Source organism: Phasianus colchicus, chromosome Z (genome assembly GCF_987193195.1).
Source record: "Phasianus colchicus chromosome Z, bPhaCol1.hap1.1, whole genome shotgun sequence".
Taxonomy (NCBI): Eukaryota; Metazoa; Chordata; class Aves; order Galliformes; family Phasianidae; genus Phasianus; species Phasianus colchicus.
The window spans coordinates 6,737,579-6,757,293 of NC_143476.1; positions in this window are offsets into that span (position 1 = coordinate 6,737,579).

Below are 19,715 nucleotides of genomic sequence, written 5' to 3' on the forward strand. Positions count from 1 at the left end.
CAGAATAACAATATGCAGTAATGCAACATTAATTAAATAACTTTTCTCGGGGAAGAAGTTCATAAGGTATTTTTCATCAGCTCACAAATGTTCAAGAGGAGTCCTTTCTGTTAAAAAGAGCTCAGATACTTCCAGTACTTAAAGCTGAAGGTACATATTATGAAGTATGAAATGTCAGGAGATGCCTTAAGGTACCGTCTACTCCATCAGTGCCTAGAAAGACAGGATCAACCACAGATGTATATCATTCTTTACCACTGTCTAACTTGTTATTGAAACTCTCAGATGACGTAGATCCTGTTTGTTGAACCAACAGTACATCTCATTGTTTAATTAGCTCTGTTTATTCTTCCTCATGTCTGCTTGGATTCTTCTGTACTTCAGTTTAAGCCATGTTTTGTCTTACTGTCAATGGATTTATGTAATCCATACGTAATATGTATGCATGATGCCATGGGCTTCTCCTGCCCTATTCCTTACAAGGCTTTCTCCTCTCTATCGTGTAAGCCAGTTGTGAAGATTCTCTTTAAATCCTAATGATTAATATTTTTCTTTTTCATCTTTATTATTTTGTCGGTCTTCAGGGAATTGAGAAAATGACAACATGGCATAGAATTGTGGCTTAAACTCTCTTCTAACAGCTGTCACTAAACCAGCCATCTGTACAGTATCTGTAAGGATTCCTAAATATTCATTTTTCTCTGTTTTTTGTTTTAGAAAAGATGATGGCTGTACCACGAGACACGAAGGACCCGAGAAGAGATGAAACGAAGGTCACTCATCTCTGGGCCCTGCAAACAGTGCAAGGCAAAAAACTCTTACCATCCCGAAGGCCTGTCGTTCTGCACACCGATGAATCATCCAGTGTGGAACCCTGCAGATACCAGTAAGGTGTGCCAATTAACAGAATAATGATGTAGATTGCTCTTAATCATAATAGGCCATTAATTTTCTGGTAACTCATAATACAAATAAGACAGTAGCTATCCAAGCATCCCAGTCACCTCAATTTCATAGAGTAGCTATTGTTGCTAAGAATCGTATCGCCCCTGTGCGTTTTGGATCAGCTGTGTCCTTGAGAAGTCTCCTAAAGTCTCTCTGCTCTGAAGCAGACACTCATGCCAAGAATAGGAGTGCTGGAGATGGAATACCACACGTGCTTCAGAGTTCACACACTGCGTAGTGCTACAGGCAAAGAGGCATAAAGGAGGAAATATGCAGAGCAAATGTGGAAGTTTCATGTGAGATTATCTTCTCCTCTTTTACCAGACCACCACTAGATTAATTCTGATGTCTTTTGCTGACAGGTTTACAAATTATCTCGTTAGTTCCTGTGAGTGTACATTCTTCCACTCAGTGAACAAATAAGCAAAGACAAAAGCAAAACCAAAAATCACAGCAGGCTGGAATTCCTACACTAAGTACAGGTCAGGCAACACAGCTATATGATAAAAGGAATTCACACAACAGAACTGATCCAAACCAAAAACATCTTGGTGAAGGCTTTTAGTTAGAGGTATCTGGTTCAGCTTGTTATTGAAGTAATATATTGATCAGCCTTATCGTCACATTTTCCTGGACCCCATAGGCATTCTGCATTGACACTAATTGCTACTGACATATTTCCTTTTTTTCTGTAATTTTCTATGTTCCTCTAATTTTCTTTCAGAATTATGTTCCTACTAAAAAATCCAGCTTTATACAAGCACTGTTGTTAAGTACTATATGTTAAAAATATAGGTACATAATATATTTAAAATTTAAAACAAAGGGCATAATTATACCCTTTTTCAAAGTGATAAAATTAACCCTTTTCATTTATAGGAATATTTGAATACTGTCTATTGACTACTTAAAAATCATCTTATTTCTAGATGAGCAAAACTATTTTTGGAACGTGATGTTGCATGTGTCCTTTTTAAAAGCTAGAAACTATACAATGCTTCATAAAGTCTTACAGGTCTTACAATCCATGCTTGCAATATTTAGTTTTGAGGCATGTGGCTTTTAAAGCTCATCTCCTTAATGCCGTTTGTGTGCCAAGTTTACAGCTTGGCTTCCAGACTGGGATTCTCTGTTCTAACAACTGTGAATGCCTAAAGCCCTAGCAGATTGTCTGAAGGATTTGTTTCCAATAGCTGCTCATATGGAAATAACAGTCAGCTGCTCATAATGGAAATTAGTGAGCTACTTTGACACTTGTGAAATACACGGATCACTTCTTAGAGCTTAAACATGGCTTTTTTTTTTTTTTTTTTGAGGAATTGAACTTGAATAAGATAAAGTGGGATAAAGATTAAAAAAGACTGTGGACAGCTTAGAAAGTAGGTGGAAGGGAAATTTTCAGGACTCTACTAACAGTGCACAAATCACATAGGAATGACAGAGAACAGAGGCTCATGGAACAGAGGCTGAATAAATTACAGAAAATATCAGATATTATAACTGAAGTAAGATGCCTATAGGTGGAAATTCCATACCTAAGTAGGTAAGCAGAGCATGAAAGCCATGCAACTGCCTGCCTCTCTTTATCCAGGTGATGCCAGTGACTATGGAGAGCAAGTGACCATGAGATGCTGCTACCTCACAGTAATCTGATTGGAAAGGGGCTTCAGGAAGTCTCTGTCCCACCGTAGGACAAGCTTTGGGGTCAGACCAAGTTGCTCAGGGCTTTGTTCATTTGAGTATCTAAAGCCATCATAGCCATATCATTTGCATAGTGATGCCAGCACATGTCAGGGCAACCTGCTCCACTTTTCCAGGATAATTAAGAGGCCTTACCATGAGCAGCTCCATTCACTAGGTGCATTCCATCAAGTTCCTTGGGCTCACGTCCTATTCAAGTGCATCCTAACCTGATTGTCCTCTGCTCAGGATAGGTCCTTATTTGGCTTCTGACCTTCCCTCTTTTCTCAAGGGTCAGGAATTCCTAAAGACCGGTCTTACCAGGAAAGACTGAGGTAAGAAGGGCACTGAATACCTCATTCTTTTCAGTGTTCTGCAAAGGGTTCCTTCTTCATTCAGCATTGAGCCCTTATTTTCCCTAGTTTTCATATTCCTGCCTGTGTACCTGTAGAAGTCTTTCCTGTTGCCTTCTATGTTCCTCACCAGATTCACCTCCAGATGGACTTCGGTTGGAATAATGACTCTGTGTTTGTCCTGGGTCATCTGTTGCTGCTTATGTTTGAGTTTAGTCAGGATATCTACACTTGATCTTTTGATCACCTGTGTCAGGATCATCAGTGCACTCCAGAAATCTGGATTGTTTCTGATTGCGCTGGACTGCGTTGTCTCTTTTGCATTTATTAGAGTGTGCAAACAAGAGGTTTCTTCCAGTTATCTAATAGGCTCTAATTATGTGAGGTATCCCACTGCATTCTGATGAAGTCATAGCCCTTTCACTGCATACAGGCCTCCATTTCATGCTTTTGTTCCCATGACATGGGCATTAGTGTAGAGCACTTCAGCAAGTCACAGAGATGTGCTGGTTTTCCAGAAAGAGTGTGGAAGCCTTCCCCACGTGCTGAGGAGACCTTTTCAGGAGACTGAGGCAAAACAGAAAACAGATGAATAATGTCAGATATTTGTACCTTCACTAAACCACTTTTGATTCAGAAAAGTTATATTACTAGGATGTACTTGTTATGTATTCAAATAACATTACCTCTGCTCCTTAGAGCACGTTGTCCTGCAGGCAAAAAACAGCTCGTGATTTAATTGTAGAATCAGAGAATTGAGTTGGAAGAAACCTTTCAAGGTCATCTTGTCCAACACCCCTGCAATGATCTGGTGCTCAGTGCCCCATCCAGCCTGACATTGAATGTCTGCAGGGATGGGGCAGCCACCTCCTCTCTGGACAACATGTTCCAGTGACTCACTACTATTACTGTAAAAATCTTTTTCCTTATGTGCAATCTAAATCTCTCCTTTTAGTTTAAAACTCCCCATGTCCTATCACAGCAGGTACTGCTAAGGAGTCTGTCCTCTTCTTTCTTATAGTCCTTGTTTAGATACTGATAAGAATGGCAGTAAGTGCCATTATCAGTTTTGTCACGCTAATTATTCACCTAGATAATTTAAGACGACCTGAAATGAAAGATGAGTCAGACTGAGCATTACAGATCTTTCTGTGTTCCCTACCTGTCTTGTGTTAGCACTTTTACTCAGTGGAGCAGTGTGGAAATCAACCAAGAAAAGAATATTTTCTTTCCTTCCAGTATCTACAACTAAAAGATCAATTTGTTTTGCTCATATATATATATATATACACATATTCTTGGGATATCTGTTCCCAAATTAGATGATAGTTATTTGATGGATATGTTTGATTTTTATTTGGGTTGTTTCTTTTTTTTCCCCCCTGAAAGCATCAGTTGGTGAGCTCTTCTCTGTGAATCTTCCCTTCTTGTAGCAAGCTGGGGAGAATTTTCTTGCCCTTCTCAAAACTCACTGGCCCTGAAGTGTGATACCTGTGGGCTGGAGTATCATCTGGTCTGCTTGGGTTAGCATGCATTCTACTTTGCTGAGCATAAATGTTAGCATTTTTATAAAGCAAGAAGGCGCCTGCCTGGAGGCAAGTACTGATACAAATAGGGAAAAACCTCACTCTTAGAAAACCTTTGACAGCACTGATAACCTGAAAATGGCTTTCATTGATGTTCATGGAGAATGAAAAAATCAGGTACAGTTCTTTTTCATAACACCCAAACATTCCTGAGTCTTTTTCTCTAGGAGCAACAAAATTGGTTTAGCTTATTCACATCAGCAGAAAGCTTCATTAGGGAAGTTTAATAATTTTTAATAATGTCATGGCATAATATTATTAAACTGTATCTCACGTATTAGAGTCTTTCAGTCAAAATAAAATACAATAAACTATTTCTTTTGTAAGTCTAATGACTAGTAGCAAGGTTACTGATTACCTTTCCTACACAAAGGGGGACTTGTCTCTGTGAAGAACTGATTGTCTTCAGATGCTTGTTGGCAGCAGGCAACGTAGGGTGTTCAGGTATTCAGCAAGTATTCTTGTCCAAAAAAGCCTCATGGCCTTGCTATGTTCTGCCCTCAGAATGAATCTGTACCTGTTCTGCAAAGTGGAAGGCTGCACGGGAGTTCTCAAACAACTTCACACGTGCAATTTGTCAAGGACAAAAGCCACCAATCCCCAAGAAGCTGATAAAGGAGTGGGAAGTTCATTCTATGGCTTTGTCTCTGTCTTATTTGCACCTGTTCTGTTTATATCCAAAACTGTGCTGAATCTTACAGATATTGCTGTCTTATACAGGGTATGAGGACTCTGGGGAGCCAGATTTGCTATGTTATGATCCCACAGATGGAAAAAATTCTGCCAATTTATTTAAATAAGAGGCATAATTCACTACATCTTTATTCTAGGAAACCAAACTTTGTGTGATAGTAAGTTTTCAAAAGCAATAAAAATATATTTCAGCTATTTTTTATGCCACCAGTTGTGTAGACTTCCTATTTATTGTTTCTTTTGATACTATTGGGAAGGAACCAGTCTTTATCTCTTGGTTGTCCTGAACTTTGAGCTGCAGGGAGCCAGGACAGTACCTTCTTTATTTGTATATACACATTCCAGTCCATGGGTGAATGCTCTGTAACAGAACAATTACTAAAGGGAACAGAAGTGATTTCTGTCACACGGAATACAGTCTGACATTGCTGACTTAGTGTCTTTCAGAAGTGTTGTCTACAGAGTCTTTCCTGACCAGTGACTAGGATCCCTGCCTCATTTGTAGTGTTATCCTTGCTTCTTATATGCCAGTACTGTGGGGATTTGGAGATGCAGAAATGTTAGTCATGCACCACCAGACTAAACTCAGTCACCATAAAGTGACCCAGCCCAGATCCATAGAGTGGTACCTAAATTTGTCATTTAACAGCAGGTGTTTGGACATGGTAGGAGTAATAAGGGTATCTGACAATCTGTGCAGTTTTGGTAAGGTTTCCTTCTCCAGAGAGACTTCTATCTTTTTGTCTCTGGGAATGAGCTCTGCATAAGCCTCAATGGAGTTAGTCTGGTTCCAAAGGGGAAATAGAAAAATGTTGCCTTTTATCCATAGTCTAGCTCTTAATACATGTAAGAGTATAGGAAGAATTTCTAAGTATTTCAAGAATCCATGAAGGAAAAGGACAAGATTGGATGGGGCCCTGGGCAGCCTGGTCTAGCATTAGGTGGGAAGGTTGGTGGCCCTGCATGTGGCAGGGGGGTTGGAGATTCATGATCCTTGAGGTCCCTTCCAACCCTGGCAATTCTGTGATTCTGTGATTCTGTGAAAAGGAAGCAATCCAAATTTGTCTGCTGTCAGAATATCAGCAAATAACAGAAAGTCTCTATGCCTACATTTTCCTTCCTCTGAGTCTCTAACGTATAGAGAAGAGTAGTGATACAGCTTGAAACATCACCTTAGGAACAAGGTCTAACTGGAGATTAAACTGAGGATGTTATCAAGATGAAACTGAGCAATAGGTGGGGCCCTGCACAGCCTGAGGTGGGGAAGGGGCAGCCCTGCCCACGGCAGGGGTTGGGGCTGGGTGGGCTTTGAGATCTCTTCCAATCCAAACCATTCAGTGATTCTATGATTCCAACATCTCTACTAATCTCTACTCTAATTCAGGGATTTCCAGTAGTGGAAGTGTAACAGCAGAACTTCCTCTGTCTATTCTGTGATTATAAGCTCTTGTCACATGTGCCCAGGGTTTCCAGGCTCCCTCTCCTGCAACTGTGGGACTGGGAGACTGGATTTGGCAGGGCACGCAGCAAAACTCCTGTCTGTATGCCAGCATCGATGGGAACAAGGGATGTAGCTGTTATAGCTGCATAAGGTAATACAAACAAGCAAAAAACCAGCAACAAAGCTATTTCTGTGCCAGATGAATGTCACATTTATTTTGTACTTTAGATGTTCATTGTGCATTCTTATTAATAAGACTTTCTTGCCTCTGAGCCCTTGCAAATCCAAAGTTGATCAGTAGGAGATAAAAGGAAATATCAGAAAGGGATATTCTTAGGCAAGTTCTACGAGATTATAGGAATTTTTCTCACTAGGAAAACAGACCATACATTTGGCAAATTACTAGGTTTTTTTCCCTATGTTCAAAAGTTTTTATGAAAAATAATCAAAATAAGACTGAAGACAAACAGCAGGAAGAGTACTCTTCTTTTCCAGTGGAGATAGTTCAGCTTTTGATTTTCACTTTTCAAATACTGTTAGCCATGAGAAAGCTATGGAAAAAACAGAGTCTGATGACTACGTGCAGTGATTAATGTAATTGCCTGCAGAACTAGGCCCCAGATATGTCTTCTATTTTCATCTCGTGGGCACTGTTGGTTTAGGAAAGCTATCAGATGTGTGGGTTTCTCCTCCAGGTGTCTATTAGAACCATAAAATTATATAGGATGTAAAGGACCTCTGGAGGTCATTTAATCTAATGTCCTGTTCAAAATCAGGTACAGGCTAGATCTGGGTGCTGAAGGCTTAACGAGTCAAGCTCTGAGTATCTTCAAGGATGGAGGTCTCACAACCTTTATGAAAGAACCTGTTCTAGATTTTGACTACAATTTTTGTTACAAGATTTTTTTTCTAACATCCAATCATAATTCCTCTTCTTGCAAGCAGTGTCTCTTGTCCTTTGTCTTTTTCTCTATGAATCTTCAAGAAGTGATGGGTCTTGTTCTTCTAGCCTCCCACTAGCCAATTGAAGATATGGTCTGTCCCCCTTCCACGTCCCAGTACTGAACAAACACAGTTCTGTCAACCTCTCCCACATGTTTCTGTAGACAATGGCATAAAAAATAAAAGAAAGGGATTTGGGAAATATGTGGTAGAAGGGAGAAAGGTCATTGATGGGCTGCCCAATATTAGATCAGAAATATCCTTAACATATATTAACTTGTATCCTGGACACTAAAAATGTCAGTATGTGTTGAGTGCAGGTTTAATTTTTCATTTGTTAAAAGTCTGTAGGAAAGAGAAGGGCTCTTCAGCCACAGTGCAGCCCAATGGAATACAGATTTTCATGTCTCCTGGTATGTGTTCATATCTTCCAGGTTCCCACAATCACAGTGCTTTATGTATCAGTGTTGCACTGCAAGCAGATAGCTATTTTGATCTTCAGGCACAAATTGGAATATTTTTACCCTACATATTTTAAAATATTTCAAACAAATGATATTTCTGATTTGAATTATTCTCCCCACAGACATCAGTCTACATATTTAAAATCTAACCTCTTTTTTTTTTTTTTTTTCCATTTCTCAATCTTCTAGATTCCTTTTCCCTCTATTTCATTAGAGACTACAATCTTTTCTATTTGAATAGAACTTGCAGCACACTATTGACTCTTTCATCAAGTTATGGAAGAAGTCAATTGGGCAGTCTTTCCTGTACTCAACAAGAACATCCCTCTGCACTGTGCTGGTCTATCGTGACATCCTGCCAGCATTGCTCCTCTCTGCTTATAGCCCTTCACTGAGTCATTATTGCTCTAACCTGCCATTCCATGCAAAACAAACTGCAGTACATTTCACTCTTCAAATAAACTATTAACCTGTATTCTTAGAGAGGGAAACTTTTCGAGCTGTGTCCTACCATATAGATTGAGAATATCAGTAGAAATGAGCTCAAAGAAGTGTGAGGAAATATTACCAAGAAGTTAGGAATTAATGTTAAAGTATTACATGTCCTCTCCAGATTGATGCAGCTATATCCCACTTAAAATGTCAGTGCATATGCAGACACCATCTTCAAAGAACTTCTACTATATGCATACACGTATATATAACATTATGTTAATAAGATCAGCCATTTCTGTCTTTGCTCTGAATACTTTTGAGAAAGTGTAGGTGGTTTTCTGTAGTATGATGAATACCTTTTCAGATTAAGAGACTGTAAAAAGAGTAGATTCATCAAAGATGTGCCATCAAATGATATCCAGACAAAACAGTGAATGACTGCATTTCTTTGTGCATGGTTACTTCTTTTCCCTGTTTTTCAAGATACCTTGCTGTTTGTTTAAAAATCCCACTAGAAGAGTTTTTCTGTTAAACAGACAGGAACAGCCATACTGGATTGGACAGAAGATGCCTTAGGGTTAAGTCTTTATTGTCTTTTGAGATAAGCCTTAAAGCAACCTTACAGCCAGTGTGCTATGCCACATGGACTCACTCACGCTCAGCCACAGGCACATCAATCACACATCAGTCTTTCAGGGACATGCAGGCAAACTCCGAGCATGCCTCTGGGTCCTGCTCTGCTCACTCATTTAGAACAGGCTTTGGGATCTAAAGATGTGTAAAGCAGTTGGTATCCCATCTCTTATGCAGTTGGGGGTTAGATGCTTCAAAGGAAGATTCCTGGCTATACTAATGGTGAAGAATTTTGAAATCAATTAGAATCATAGAATCATTGAATTATTTAGGTTGAAGGAGACCTTTGGATGCCATCTAATCCAGTCTGTTGCTCAGAGAGGGTCTGATTATATCAGTTTGCTCAGGGAGGTTTCTAATTGAGTGTTCAACAACTCCAAGGCTGGAGATCCCAAAAGCTGTCTGAACACGTTCCAGTGTTTGACTGTCCTTATAATGAAAATATTTTCCTTATGTCTAATTGGAATTTCCTGTGTTCCAAACTCTGCCCACAGCCTTTTTTCCCCCTGCTGTTCTGCACATCTATTAAGAATTTTGCTCAGCCTGGCTCCACCTGCTCTGAGTCTTCTGTTCAGGTACCAACTTGGTTGTTCCTCCTAATCTAGAGTTGTCTGCAGACTTGCTGAGAATGCATATTGTCCTGCCATTGGGGTTAATAATGAGGACATTAAACAGTATGAACTTCAGTGTCAGCCCCTGAAGGGTGCTGTAGTTTCTGGCTGCCAGTTGGACTTTGCACCGCTGATCACAACATTTTGCTATGTTGTTTTCGCAGGGACTGAACTGAGACTGACCAGCCTTTAAGTGACCTGGATCCTTACGCCTGCAATTCCTGAAGCTGGATGAAGACCTGCTGAAATGTTCTTGCCCTGAGGCTCCTGTGGTTAACAATTATTTTATTCTTTATACGTAAGAACTTACAAACCTCATAGATAGTGTATCTAGACTTCCATTAAATAAAAAATGCTGCAGATTTCTTGGCTCTAAGAGTAAATTGGGTTAGCAAATTCATGGGTCTGAAATTGTTCCTGTCGATTGTTGTTCCTGAATATGAGCCAGTACCAATTTTTAGATGTTCTACTTCTCACTAACACATCTTTATTAGGTTCCTTCAGAATCCCTTGCAATCTTCTCTGATCTTGCCAAATGAAATAATTTTCAACCATCTGCAAAATTAATTGACTGACTCATTGTTCACATCTTTTTTTTCTCAGTGATTGTACTCATACAAAACACATGGGGTTCTATCAGACGTTGGTCCTATCATGTTCCCTGAGATGTTTTAAAAGACTATTTTTATTTAAATTTTACAAGATTAACTTATATTGAAATAAAACTCTATGATCTGTATTTCCCCAGTTCCCTACCTTTTCTTTTTTCCTTTCTTTTTTTTAATAGCTGAAACAGTTGTTACCCTGCAGGTCTCCAGTGGAGCTGCTGATTTTAACCAGAGATTGAATATTTTGATAGCTGTTAAATCCCTTCTGTCTTCAGCATCTGCAGAGCTTTGGAGAGGTACCAGCTAGTCCTAGTGAGTTGTTGTTTGCCAGTTTGTGCCAGCCTTGTTTGCTGTACTTTTCATCTTCAGTCTCTGTTTGAGGCCCATCTTCATTACTTGAAATTACTGATCCTGGATTGGTGAATGAATACTTTTGCTGTGACATGGTGGGAAGGGATTATTCAAAGAATTCTTTAAGTTTATTTGCATTTTTCTTGTCTTTTAGTTCGTGGTCGTCTTGGGCTTGGAGATAACTAATTCACTTCTGACTTCCTGCTTCTGTAATACCTAGAAAGTTTCATTGGGTTTGTTGTATCCCGTGCAGTTCTTCTCCAAATTCCTGCTTTGCTCTTCTATCTTCTTTTCTGCACACTGTCACTAATGATTTTCCCTTTCCTGTTGACTTCTCTTCTCTTGGGTCAGATTTCTTTCTTCTCAGTGAGATTAAGTGCACGGCAGTAGATTTTTAACTCTTTTTACTTATCTAGCTTACTTCCTCAGCTACTGGCTTATATTTCATATTAGTCTTTCTTACGTGTATATATATATACATAAGATTCATTGTATCATTTTTCCTACAAAGTAAAGCTTCTAAGATACTTCTGTTACTGCACAGAAAAATCCAGCTTTAAATAATGTTTTGTGGAAAACCCAGCTAATCATGAAATCTTTAGCTGTCAAGAAACGTGTTGCTCAGTCCAGTAAAGCTACTTCTGTTAATTCAGGATTCCGTTAATGAAGCATTCACTTCATCAATGGAGACCACAGTGGAAATGTCAGGAGATGAGGAAGTGGGAGATTTTCCAGCAAGAAACGTTTAAAGCAGTAACCCTGAAGTCAGCTTTAACAATAACCAGAGAACAAAAATTTCAAAGCGCTTGACAGTGGCCTTTAAGGTGAAGGATGAATACTGATCACAAATCAAGTTATCTTTTATTCTCTTGGAAAAGCTTTTGTAGCTACAAAAGCTAGTGGCTATAACAAAAGACAGCTCATCCCTCCTACTAGCCTTCAGTTCAGTTGACACCTGTGCCACAGGGTCTACCCTGAGGTCAAGTTGAGTTCAGGCTGGGGTTTCACCCTTCTCATTTTCTCCCTGCATATCCTAAGAACTTCTCTGTACTCTCCCTCAGTTTCCCATCCCTTCTTCCACAGGAATAAGGTTCTTCTTTTCTCTTGGAGCTTCAGGAAAAGCTCCCTGTTCATCCACGCCGGTGCTCTCCCCCACAGACTCATCTTGCAGCTCAGGGGGATGGGCTGCTTTTGCACCTTCCAGACTTCCTTCTTGAGGAGGGACCAGCTTTTCTGGACCCCTTTACCTTTCAGGAAATAATCCAGGTATGTATGGGGAGGCCTCTCAAGCTATGCGAAACACAGTTTGATTTCACTGCAAAGGAAAGCGTGCAGCATGCTTCACAGCTGGAAGGATCGCATTTCCTTCCTCAGTGGGTGCAGCATTCAGAATTAGATGTGGTGCCAAGGACAGCATCTGGACAGGGAGAGCTGGGTGAGGAGTCTTACAAAACGCATGCAGTGCTGCTTGTAATGATGCTGAGTTTGGTCTGTGGTGCAGCTCAAAGTGGTGGCTGCAAAACATATGAGGCGAATTAATGGGGAATTTAAGCAAGAATTCTCAAATCAGAAATGGATAATTCCAGACAGCTGATGAAAGAGGGTTTCATACACACAGTTCACCTCATCTCATGCTTAATGGTTGGGCTTTGATGTTAGTGTATTTTTCCTCCTTTGCCTAACAATTATTTATATTAATACTGAGATGATACTGCAGTCGTGTTTCTGCATCTTCCAACCAAATCCTTGTTTAATGTCATAGGCAGTGTTTCAGCCAGGTTTTCTCAAGAGAGTAGCTCTATTTCATGAAACAATTAAATTTAGATTTGCTTGGTGACCTAAAAGTCCTCAACTGGATTTCAAGCTTATAAACACAGTGGGAAGAAAATGATTCCTGAGAAATGAGAACGGAGTCAAGCTGGGGATAAATACTCTAAATAGTAATCTCAGCCACAAATCCTGTTTCAGGAGCAGAGAGAATGCAGGCAAGGTGGTGATCCAGACTCAGAAGACATGAAACTGCAGTACTGGTTTATTAAGTCTAGCACAAGCATGTTAATCAAAGTCGGTGAAAGAAAAAAGGAGTTGCTGGACTGAAGTGATAAAATCAGATACAAAATCTGATTTGCTAAAACAATCTGCAAGAGGCAAAATTTCATTGTAGGGAGCACGGTCACAAAAAGGTAGAGAGTGCTGTGCTCACTTACACTGAAGCAAAAAGCTGTGTAACAGTGAGGGAGAAAATCAGTATCACATAGGAATAAACAGAAAGAGTATGTGCCAGCAGTAAGTCCTTTCATTCTGTTTGAACTCTAGGAAGCTGTGGGGACTGCACTGGGATCTGAATGCTAACTGCATTGCAACTCTTCTCAGGTTCAAGGTAAGGATCACCCCCAGACTGTCTGATTTTCCACTACATTCACATCAGTGCATATAAAAGCAGTTAAGCAAGATAAGAGCTATGCCTGAATCACAGAAACATATAATCGTTAAAAGGTTGGAAAAGACCACTAAGATCATCTGATCCAACCATTCACCTACCACCAGTTAAACTGTTCTTGGATATTCTGTTTTAGGAGAGCCTCAGTCAATGTCTTGCTAGTTCATACTTGCCTTCTGCAACACTTTTTGAACAAACAGTTTAGTAATACATTCTGATGGGGGGACATAGCTGTGGTCTTTGGCACTATGTCTGACATTTTCCTTAACTTGCTAGCAGTACCTTACTCCCCTCCCATATACTTACTCTACCAAGCTTTCTCCCTGCTCTGATCCAAAGGATCACTGCATTTTCTGTTGTACGTGGCCCAAATCTTGGTCTTCAGCAAAGTACGTATTTCTGTGTAGATGTTCACTGTTCCAATTGGTCTTTTCCATGGAAAGGATGACTAGGTTCAAGTGAAAACAGATTGTTGTAAAGTTTTTTTCTATGCCATATTTTGTCCCATGGAAAGGATGGAATAATGCTGCTCCACTGCCACACTTGTGCTGCTTTTGAGTTGTGTCAGGGAAGATATGCTGCCACAGTGAGACCCGGTGTGAAGGGCTCTTGCCAGTGCAGTGGCTGTTTCCTGAATGCAGTCCCTGTAAAGATGGGAAACAGATCTGACTGTGAATTCTTTTTCTGCTATTTTGTAATTGCTGGAACTTTTACTATTTGATGCAGACACTCTTACTAAAACCTCTGTCAGTTGCCATCCCTAGGAAATGGTGATACTTGGCTGAGAGTAGAAAAGGGAAACCTCAGTTAGAGAAAGCGAGAAGCCTGGGGCAGGGAGCAGGGGGAGCACCCACCATAGATTTTCCTGCTGGAACCAGCAGGGAAAGGCTTCATGCACTTCTCTTTCTGCTCCCTCTTTGCTGAGTGGGAGGCAGAACACTTCTCCCCAGACATCCCCTGGTGCCTTCTGACGTGTCCTGTGCGGCACCTCTGAAGCACACAGCAGTCCCTGCAGATGAGAGAGCTGTCCTTCCGTGCTTTCCTGGGGACTTTCAAACAGACTGCATTCTTCAAGGTGGTTACTTTTTGTCCTAATTACCAAGAACAGCTTTACAAGGTTACTCAAACAGTGGTCTATCCAGAGGAAGTTGTGTAACTTGTGACCTGATGGCACTGTGACTGACTCAGATGGGTTTTGAACGTTCAGGTCTGGTGTTATTGGCTTTTGTTGTCCAATACAGTTTCTTTTCAACAGGGGCAGAGTGTTGAAATATTTCTTCAGTACACTGCATCTTTAACATCACACAGGCAAACAAGAGCCTCACAGCTCCTCCCTTCAAATTCATGACAATTATTTAAATACCACAAGAAACATCACAAGAAGGATGGTATTTTTTTTTTTTTTTTAATACATATATTTTTTCTCTGTTTACAGCCTTTAAATTTATGGCTATGGTGGATTGACTCCAAGTGGCAGCAAAGTCCCCACTCAGTTTCTCACTCCTTACCTGCAGTACTTGGGAGAAAAAATTGGAAGAGCAAGAGTAAGAACAGATTATGGTTCAAGACAAAGACAGTGTCTGTGTCCCCAGCTTTTATGGTTGAGCATGACGTCATATGATATGGAATTTTGTTCAGCTGGAGTCAGCTGTCCCTCCCAGCTCCTTTTGCAGCCACAGCATCCTCACTGGCAGGGCAGTATGGGAAGCTGAAAGTCCATGACTTGGTGTATGCACTGCTCAGCAGCAGTCAAAACACTGCTGTGCTATCAACATTATTTTCATCCCAAATTCAAAACACAGAACCACCCCAACTGCTATAATAACTCTGTGCTACCTGAGACCAGGACACCTCCCAACCCCTTCCCTTCTCTCCAGCCTACTTTCAGTGGGGCCAGAAAGGGAAAAAAAGACAAGGCCTGTATACCGTACAAGCGCTGCTCAGCAAAAGCTGGAACACCAGTTTGTTATCACCACTCTCTTGGCCACCAATCTAAAGTAAAGCCCCAAAGGAGCTATTACGAACTCCAGCCTAGCTGGACTCAGTTCAGTCTCTGCCCCTTTTTCCATGCCATTTACATCATGGTCAGTAATGCCCCACTATCTAATGCCTCTTTGTCAGCCACACCTCTCAACCTCACCTTCAGCACATCTACCCATTCCCTGTGTAACATCTCTAAAATGTACAGCAAATATCCACCAGGTTCATTCAGCTCTGCCTGTCCATGCCCACCCCTGGGCCTTCCCTTGCCCAAGCCCAGGCCCCCACACCATCCTGGGGCTGTGGTCCCTTTCCCAGCAAGACAACAGCAGGCTGGGCTTCGGCCCTTCACAGCCCTGCCAGGTCAGCCCTTTGCCCAGCTGAGCCCACCTGTGGCCCAAACCCACCCCAACTTGTGGGCCTGTCCCCCCCCAAGGAGACTCCACACCCAAGGTCTGCACCACTGTCCCTGACCGCCTTCCTGTGCTTGGGAACATAGGATGGGATCAGGTTGCCAGGACCTGCCCTGAACTCCCCATGGGGACCCCCAACACTCTTGTCTTACAGGGTGCCCCTGGCCCATCTTCCCATGCTGTGTCACTGAGTGGCAGAGAACTCTTCCATCCTTTTAAAAAAATTGTTGTTGTTTTCAGCTTTTGTTTGTTTCTTACTTTCTGCATCCAAGCTATGTTTCTTGCCCAAGCGTGAACCTTAGAGATGAATCTTTCAAAACAACAGAAAATAAAACCATACTTCACAGCAAAGTTGTGTTTGCACTTGTGAATATGTTGACAAAAAGGCCAACTTTCAAGAAAGAAAGAAATTCAAGGGAACACAAGAGACACAGGAATAGTCTGTAGACAGAAATATGAGCTGCCCTTACGTATGAATGGGAAAATACTTCTTCTAATGTAATATGTAAATAATTGTAGATGACGACCCCTAAGAAATATCTTAGAAACAGTTGCTTTTTCCAACACCTTCTATTTGGTTTGGTTCAGGTTGTTGTTTTTTATTCAGTTTTTGTGTCTCCTGGGCTGGATCTTATTGCCTTCTCTGGGCTGAACATTTGAAACCTATCATTAAAATATTCCTTCTGCTAGATCTTTGAGAGCGAGCACTCAACCTCTGCAAATCCCCATTAGTTCTGTATTTTAAGTTGCTGTGGAAGTTTGTTCTGCCGTGTCACATGCACAGTGTGCAAAGTGCAGTGTGAAGGGTCAGGCTGTGTCAGGTGGAATTCCCAGTCCGAACTGAACGTTGCTCAATTTTCCCACTGCCCAGAAGCATTTTGAGAAATGCCCTTTCAGTCATGCCTTTAAGCAGGAATCTTCAGACTGTCCGACTTGATCCACCAGCCCTCACAACATGGGTATATGAAAGTTGGGGCCAGGACTTTATTCCAGACTACAGGATATTTTAGTACTGCTCATCAAAGCCCCTGGTTACTCTTACCAGTGTAGTGCACTCCATGTTCTTAGAGAACATACTTCTAAACAACTCAGCTGGCCTTTCAGCATGTTCTGCTTCTCACCTGAGTTAACCATTAAAGAAGGCTGAACAAAGGACATTATCTTCCTACTGATGGCAAACAAATCCAAAGAGAATGATACGGTAGAATTGACAAAGCAGCATGAAATAGAAAGAAGGAGAGCTCTGACACTGATGACTCAAAGCCAGCAAATACTCCAAATTTCAAAGCCAGCGTAATTTGAAAACTGTGATGAAATCATAGGAGTATGTTTAGCAAAAAACACTGTGATTACCTCTTTCTTGACAGTCTGCTGCTTCATGGATACTTGATGGATATTATGTGCATTCATAGCAGTACATAGTTTGAGCAAATGAGTTTCAAAGTACAAAGCTAAATGTTTTCATAATTCAGTATTTCAGGAGGAACATAGTGCAAATGAGACCTAGAAAATCAGTTCTCTAGAAACATAGTCCATTTCTTTTGTTACATTTTGGCTTATTGAAGGATACAGGTAAGATTGCATGTTACAGTTATCACTGAAGCACGCATTTTACATAAAATGTCTATTTAAGTTTAAAAAATGTTTTACTTTTTTTTTTTTTTTTTCAATATTGAAAAGATATTATGCTGTTTTGTGGATTCTGGGCTATCATTTATTCACACTTTTATGTACCTCTGACTGCAATTCCTGCATATATTAATTCTCTCTTTAGCAGCTTCATCTGCAGGAAGAAAAATGGCAGCACAACAGTTGTCCTATCTGCAGATTTTGCTCCTTGCAAATTCTGAAAAACATTTCAATACAGTTTTCCTTGTGCGACATCTAATACTGCTAAAAGCTGTGTTTTGTTCCCATTTCTAGAGATTTATTTACAGTATGAGGGAACCATCAGCTGCGCTTCCTATCTCTTGTAATTTTTGCTCCTTGATTGAAGTTGCTGTTACATGGCTTCTCCTGGAAGCTGTTGGCACTGTCTGTGGTCTCTACCAGCATCATGATTTGGAAGGTACGACATTTCTGGCTCAATGGAAAGAAAGTACATGTAGTAGATGTAGAAAGTCATGCTTCCATGTTCTGACAGCACTTGGTTACAGGACGGCAGCCCTTTGGCACTGTGCAGCTGGGTGTGATTTAGAAAGAAGTTTGCCGAGGCATCTCCAGACAGCGTGGGAAATTCAGTTCACCAAGGGCTTAGAAATGAAGGATGTATATTCCTGTGCCCTTTTTCTGTTGCTGTGCTTTTTCTTGGCAGTGTGAAAGTAGGAAACAGTAACGGAAGGAACAGAAACCTGCAGATGATGTTCTTGCAAACAAAGTACGCTCATGTTACTCTTGAGATTTTCTCCTTGCAGATCGCTGAGTAGAATTCAGGTGCTTATGCATGAATGGCTACAACTATTTTAGATGCCTTGGGACACCTGAAACATTCAGAAGCCTGCAGACATGCCATGGATCCTACAGAAGATCTGTATCCTTGCGGAGAGAAAGTTACAGGCCAAGAGAAAAGCTGGGGAGGCTTAATTGGTGTTAGATGTCCTGTGCTTATTTGAAAGATTCCTGTCTACGCTGCGTCTCAGGTGAGTGTCCTGTGTCTGAAAGGAGAGGGCAAAGAGTGGAGAAGAGAGGTTCACATGGATGTATTGGTAGAAATGTTCTGTAGATTGTAGGTAAGTTGGCCCTTATCTTCACCATCACTGTTAGTAAGAAAACTATTTTGCATTGTATAGCACTGTATGAGTGTGCCTTTCAGTGCATGGATTGTTCTTACCGTGTTTGCTCTGAGAACTTGCCCCTTGCTCTACAGCACTGGTGACGTGAAAGAGGGGAAGGTTGAGCTCATCACAGCACCAGTGCTTTTTGTGAGAGCACTTATATAGTGTATGTTAGCCTCCAGAACTGCTGGATGTTCTTTCCCCAGGTCAGGAGGTACTGCTTAAAATGGAGATTGCTTATGTTACCTGGAGGCAAGTAAACTGTGTTACAAATGCTGATGAAATGATTTAATCTTCTTCATTCATACAAATACAATTAAACCACTTTTCTCCACTCTTCCCTCTAATCCTCACATTGACACAGAGTCAGTGGGACAGTTGTTATTCTGGGGTTTGCTATCTGATAGAACAAAAAAATAAAGGACTTATTCATTACAGAATGGTTTATGGTCAGTGAAGCTCTGACTACCTGTTCTCTTTAGCTGTACTGTATTCTCATGTCAGGAATGAGAAAATACAAATTTGTCCATTTCATCTCTCTTTTGGGAACAAAAAGAGTTGTAGCAATTTTTGTTTGGACACGTGCTAATTTTTCTTCCTGCCCTAGGACAGAATGGTTTGGAAATGGCTTTAACAGAGTGCTTTGGAAACTGTTCCCAGCTAATGAAAGCTATTAAGTAGCCAGATCTAGCTGAAGGAGGATGGCTTTGGTAACCTGTGTAGAGCAACATGCTGGTTTTGCTTTGCAGTATAATTAGTCCCTGGATGAGGCACCCTGCTTTTATTTTAAAAGTAAAATATATGTGTGGTTTATGAAAACCAAGCATCTGCCACAGAGACACTAAAATATGTACCCTAAAATATCTTCTGCTAATACACTGCTAAGTACATTAAACAAATTAACAACGATCCAAACGGACATTTTAACACTGAAATTATGGTTACCTGTCACTTAACTCATGTATCTTCCCATTAACTATACTTCTGATATACAAAAATATATCTTCCATGTTTCTGAATCATCTTTTCGTCTACTGACCACAAGACTTGCTTCACTCCCAGAATGAGCAGATCTCATACATTTTTCGTCTTAATTGTATAGGATTGATTCCTCTTTATCATTGCTCAGTGATGTCTACCCTAGAAAAACAGAAGACCAGTTTGTCACCTGTCAGATGCTGGCAGAATAAGAGACACTGATTGATGGAACGATGACTTGAATCTCCCCACATATGCCGAAACTGCCCTAAATATTCTTTTGGCCGTGGTATTTACAGGAAAAAATGCTGGAATGTGGCAATAAAGGAAATGAATATGAAGGGCAGACTGACTTTTCTGCTGGTGGTTTTCGCTACACAAAAACTTA